The sequence below is a fragment of the Strix uralensis genome, chromosome 2 (genome assembly GCF_047716275.1).
Source record: "Strix uralensis isolate ZFMK-TIS-50842 chromosome 2, bStrUra1, whole genome shotgun sequence".
NCBI lineage: Eukaryota > Metazoa > Chordata > Aves > Strigiformes > Strigidae > Strix > Strix uralensis.
The window spans coordinates 49076834-49082833 of record NC_133973.1 but is presented as its reverse complement, the minus strand read 5'-3'; the positions used below and the strand labels follow the sequence as shown (position 1 = coordinate 49082833).

The 6000-nt window shown below is 43.8% G+C and overlaps 1 protein-coding gene across 2 annotated transcripts in view; it reads right to left on the bottom strand.

Annotated features, from left to right (window-relative positions):
- Positions 1-5601: 5601 nt before the first annotated feature.
- Positions 5602-6000, bottom strand: part of APOO (apolipoprotein O) — a 35042-nt gene continuing 34643 nt past the window's right edge. For both annotated transcript variants that reach the window (XM_074858621.1, XM_074858622.1), the window contains exon 9: positions 5602-5929. The gene's annotated coding sequence lies outside the window, so the exon portion shown is untranslated. The remainder of the gene's footprint in view (positions 5930-6000) is intronic.

Sequence of the window (6000 nt, the reverse complement as noted above, 5' to 3'; positions counted from 1 at the left end):
ACATTTCCTTCTTCCATCAGCCAGTAACAGCTCATCTTTTTTATTGTCAGATGGACCTGGAGGCAAGCACAGGAGGGATAAACACCACAGACTGTGCCTCACTGGTGTCCCACCAAACCACAGACAGAAAAGTAAGTCCTTTACCACCGTTAACAGCTCAGTTTTCTCCAGAATCTTCACTCAGTTTAGCGTACAAGGGGTTGTGCTGAGCCCCAAGCCTGCCTGGGCTTGCTGGCGAGGCTGCTGTGCAAGCACCGTGCGTGGCACCGCGCCGGGGGCCAAGGCTGACTCACTCGCAGCTCCTGATGCCATTCCTCATCTCTGGCAGGATATGGAAAATGTGTCAAGCCTGGCACACGATAGTAAACATATTCCTTTTGGCTGGCTTTGGTGCTTTTACCAGCCCATTTTGGTTCAGGCAGTTTGTAAACGATGCTTCTAAGACAAGATCGAAAAACCCAGTGGTGCGGCTCCTCAGTAAATGCAAAGATGACTTCAGGGTGCTGTGTTAAATAACAAAACTTTTTTTTTTTTTTGTACAACGCCAAAGTATCAGCGGCAGTGCGCAGTGCTTTGAACGGAGGTTACCTTTATGATTCACAGCATGAATGAGCACTTAGTGGGTGCATACAAGAGCGCTGTACGAATCAGGAAATGGCTCTTTCAGGTCTCCTTACAAAAGGAAGTGAGTCTGAAGCTTACTAAATTTACAGAGAGGACGTTTGTGAATTTAATCTAGGGCAGGGAGGGGGGGAAGGGAAGAATCCCTTTTCTTTCACTGTGGGTTGATACATGAACTCTGCAGGTTTCTGTATGCAATTTGTAACAACAAAAAAGGAAAGTAAAGGGGCTAAAACTGTGGCAGTGAGGGCTGTCTCCACATGACCCTTAGCTGGTGCGTGCGTACAGTCACGAAGACTATTCTGGCTTCCTGCTTCAGTGTTCCCCCACATCCCTGGAAAAATGAGCGAGTCTCAACTTCCCTGAGGTAAAGCCACGAGTTGGCACGGAGGGAGCATCACTGCCCACCTCTACTCAGGATGTTCTTCCTGCCGCCTCTGCCTCGTTAGCCAGCTGCTTGCGGAGCAGGGGCACAGCAGGCTCGCAGGGCACCTCAGTGCTCCCGGCCAAGGGCTGGATGTGGCTCATTTTCAGTTCAAAGCAACAGATCAGTTCTTCAAAGGCACGGGTGCTGCGCCCTGGAGTTGAGTGTAGGTACTTCAGGTTAAGACGTGGGAGATACGGATGCAGTGGGACACAGAACACTGGATTTTGAAAGGTTTCTGTACAGGAGGTGGTATGGTCCTGTGGCCTTCACACCGAAACAGCCAAAGGAGGAAGGAATTAGGTTTTCCTCTCGAGGTTATTCTTTTATCCAGGCATGTGGTTGCTGAACTCACTGCTACCTTAAAATGAATGCTGAGCAAGCCCCTGAAGCAAGATGAGGTGCTCACACGCAGCCCTCCAGCTCTCGTCCGCACAGCAGTCTCAGGGCTACAGGCTGCTTGCCTCAGATGGAAAGGCTGATGAACCCAAGTGGTAAAAGCCAGCAGCAACAGCCTTTCTGACATGGCACCTGCCCTCTCTACCAAATTACAAATGACCCATCTCGTTACTTCACGTCTTCCGAACTTCAGGTTAGTATTGCTGAACAAGATCTGGACACTCAGACTACCCGTAAAGCACATCCTCTAGCTTTAGTCTCTATCAAATTAAAGTATTGAGTCTTGTGCAGGTTTATATCCACACTACAAACAAAAAGAGAAGTTCCCTGACCAAGCTGTCCCATTGCCCCACTGTTGCTTTCATGGAGGGCACAAAGGCTTTGGGATCGCGAGTCCGAGTGCGGTTCAGGCTGCTGCATGGCTATTCCCAGGCAAAAGGTACTGAGTCACCTGGGATCCATCTTCCTCTCTCCAGAAGATCCAGCAAAGTTTACCAATAACAAGATCATGCCTCAGTAACTCGGCCTGGTGATGGAGCACCACAGCTGGACGTGGCCCACATGACTGACTGGCTCTGTGTGTTAGTTGGTAGATTTAGATCTTTAAATGCACCCCCCCAAAAGAAAGCCAGGAGTCAGCAAGAGAGCCTGACAGCTTAGTCTGGTACACGCACTGTAGCCCCACTTCCTATGCAGAAAGGGATTTTTAGAGGAAGAAGATTGGTAACCAGCTGTGAGACATCCTGAGCCCACCTTTGATCTCTCCAGCTTTCACCACCAATGCAACGGCTACCAGTAGCACCCGCTTGAAAACGAGGCTGAGAAAGCTGCATTCCGGTGGAATCCACGAACTTCAAGACAAGATGAAAGTCCAGATCAGACTTTGGTCTTTAACCAGAGATGGACAGTTATGAACTTCACTGACATGAAACAGGAAAAAACACAATTGCATCAATATACCAACGTTGCTTCCAGAGAGACCTTGAGAAATCTGTCAGCTCCAGTCAATTTGAGAACCATACAGTCAAAAAATACCAGGATCAGCTAATGGTCCAGGCTTAAGAGGACAGGGAGTTGTTACACAGTTAGAAGCATCCTTATTCTACCACAACAACTTCTACTCTGTAGTTATTATTATCAAAGGTTTTCCTTGTAAACAAGAAGCTTTTGTACCTGTCAAAACCACTCTGCCATGGGGCTGACCTATCCAGCTGCCAGGCCATCCAGGTGCAACAGCTGACCCTGCTTTGAGACGCTGCATCTAGGAAGGTCCAGTGGGAAGTTATGCAGGTCTCCCCAGCACGCCTCAAGAGGCAAAATGCTCCCTGTCAATAGAAGTTTATTATGATAAAACTGGCTTTACAAGGAGTTTGGAATTTATGGGAAGGTACAGAAATAACCTTTACAAAACAAACAAAAAAAAAGGGAAAAAGAAACGCATGCAGCAGGAGCTCACATCTGTTCTGAAACAAATGTGCTCATACTGAGATTTTTCTGCCAGGGTTAATAAATAGAGCAGCAGCAAGCCCCTTCAGCTTCCAGGGCATTCTTTTCTCTAGGTCTAAAATATGATTCCTGCCACAACCTTGTTCTTTATTGCACTGCAATTGTAGCTCTCTTTGAAGGTGACAGATGCAATGAACATTTCAGTTACAACCGCTACTAATAAGTCCACGTCTGGGGCCTTCTGCACTGAGTCTAAATCAGATTTTTGCAGTGAACACTTGTGGCAAAATACTGTGTTTTTATACAAGGCTGCAAGACTCTGCATAGTTACCTGGGCTAACAGGATTATTCCAGGTTGGTGATGCTCGAACAAAAGGAGAGGCTACACTGTCCACTTTTACTCAGACAGCTAACACAGTACCTACAGGAACTGTCAGCCCAGTATTGAGGCCTGCATAGGCCAAGTTGATGATCTCAGTTGTATGATTTTCACACGCTGCAAAGATTAAAGATCATGTTTTTAAGAGAGAGCACTGCAACCTGGCCCCAACCTATCCGGTAACAACCACTATGGCCAAGGATGCTGAGATGAGAACACTATTTCCTCAGTTGCACAGACTCGTTACCAAGCTGAAAGGCTTCAAGTGGAAAGATGACCAAATGATGGGAAACCCAGGTGGGGAATATATCGTTTTTAGCTTATGTTGTAATACCCACAGGCAAAGTCTGGCAAAAGATAACACATGCATGCACAAATTAGTTCCATGGATCTCTGTATGTGTACGTGTGTGTGTGTGTGTGCGCATATATATGTATTAACAGTGGTCAGCTGCTCTCCTGTTCCTCATTAGGAAAGTCTGTGCCAAGTGAGTTGAATGTTTACGATCTCTTGCACTCTTACCAGCATGAAACTTCTGTTTTTTACAAGTATGGGAAATAAAAAAAAAAAGACATAAGGGAAAGGATTTCAGTTAAGGCTATCTTGCTCACATTTTGGAACCATCTCCTCATCATGTGCATATGCAGGTGCTCAAAGGCAGCCATTTCCTGCTAGATAAAAGCATTCTGTTTTGATGTCTCTGGCTTGGGACATTTTTAAGCAGCAGTGTAAATATGCAATATGAAGATGTGACCATGTAAAAAGCATTTAAGTCAAGTGATACTTATTTAACCCAGGATTTTATAAACGTGCACACACGTACATATGTAAACAAATATTAAAAGCAAGTGTGTTTGGATGAGGATTAGCCACTGAAACAGACTGGACATGAAAAATTTCACTTTGCTCTCACAGGCAGTAAAAGGAAACAGAATAGCGAACCACTGGATCAAAAAAGAATGAGGAAAGCACATCTTGGTAGAGTCTAGGGGTGAAAATACCTGAATTACCAAGTAATCATGTTCTTAAAGGTCACTGTGGCATATGCCAAATATTACCGAAAAAAAAAATACAGGCCTCTACTGCTGTATTCCTAACTCAATGGTAATAAAGTTCTCTATGATATGAGAATGCATAAGTGAAAGACTATCTTTAAGAGAAGAAACAAATCTATGCCTGTATTGCAAGAGCGGTGTAACAGAGCAGTTACAGCTATGACTGATATTTCTCAAGTTTCCTTTCCACTATTGACAAAAACACTACTTTGATCCTCCCAAGCCTGTCTGAGCTATGCTGGTGAATTTACAGTAAAAACAAAAACCACACACACACCCCAAACCCCACAAAAGAACTCTGCTCCCTTTGCTAAATCAACATCCATCTTTACCAGTCTAAAACAATCATAAAAGCACACACTGAACATGTCAGGAGATACTGTTTTTCTGTCTGAGGCAACCACATGCCTTATGCCCGTATTAAAAAAAAGAGTTGGCCTGTTTTATAATGCCCACACAGACTGGTATTCGCTTTGCCAAGGTCTGTTTGTTTTCTCTAAACGTTTGTGGAATATGCTCAGCTGGAATACCTAACCAAGTAATAACAAAGATGTTTAAAAGCATTTTGAATCTGATTTACTTTGTATTTTCTTCCCTGTTCTTTAGAAAGTGAATGTATCATACAAGTACACATTTAATTTCATCCTTCCCCCATTCCTCATATTCACTGATTAATTTAGCAACATATAAGACTCACCAACACAGCTTTAAATGCTCCAAGCTACTTGTATTACAGTAACTTGTGAAGCATCAAGCCCCACAAGACTCACTCATGAAAATGGCAACAATTATGAAAGGGTTTTATTGTGCAAAGATTTCAAAATGTTGGAAATCCTTTTGTATTTCCCTTCGCTTCCCTTTTTCCTCCCCTCCCCTGGCTGGGAATAAGGAAACAGCCAAGTTAATTCTATAGCTGGTTCCCACCACTGTAACATTCTGGTTCCCACTGAGCTGCGCATTCAAGCAAAAACAAGAACGAACACTAACAGCTCCATTCCCATCCATCTACTAGACAGGAACTCACAGATGCTTCATTATATACCTCCTGCTGGCACTGATGAGGCAGAAGATTTGTATAGAAAGGAGGGGCAGACTCAGACAAAACACAAGAGTCATTGTAATTGTTCTCATTCGTAAACATCATGCTACTTCAAGCTTTTCCTCACTGTTAAAAAATACAGGCATTGTCAAGAGCATCTCGAGAACCTTTCACAGATTGTACAAATGTCACATACATGAGTTTAAAGAAGATAGGAGGCGAGAAAAAAACAGTACTATTTTGTGTAACTGGAATTTTATTTTATATATAAATAATAACAAGAGACTGAAGAATTTTGAGATTTGCTACTAGCAATGCTGATCCTGCAATGGGACAAGCGTGGGCAGACTTGAGTCCCGCTGCAGAACTGAGGACAATGTCTCAAGACTGACCTAAAATACATAGTGTCCTTTCACAGATTCCATACCAGCAGTCCAAGCAGCCTTTCAAGTCAGTCTTTCCTGAGGCAGAAGGCAGATTAGTCACATTCAAAATCAAAATGGATTCAGATGTTTCTCCTCTTTTTCTTGGGAAATTGTTGCTCTTATCTATATTTTTGTATTCACCTATAGCCAAAGAAAGGGGACAGAGGATATGGGGGAGAGAGAAAAAGGGAGAAAGCAGAATTACAGTATCA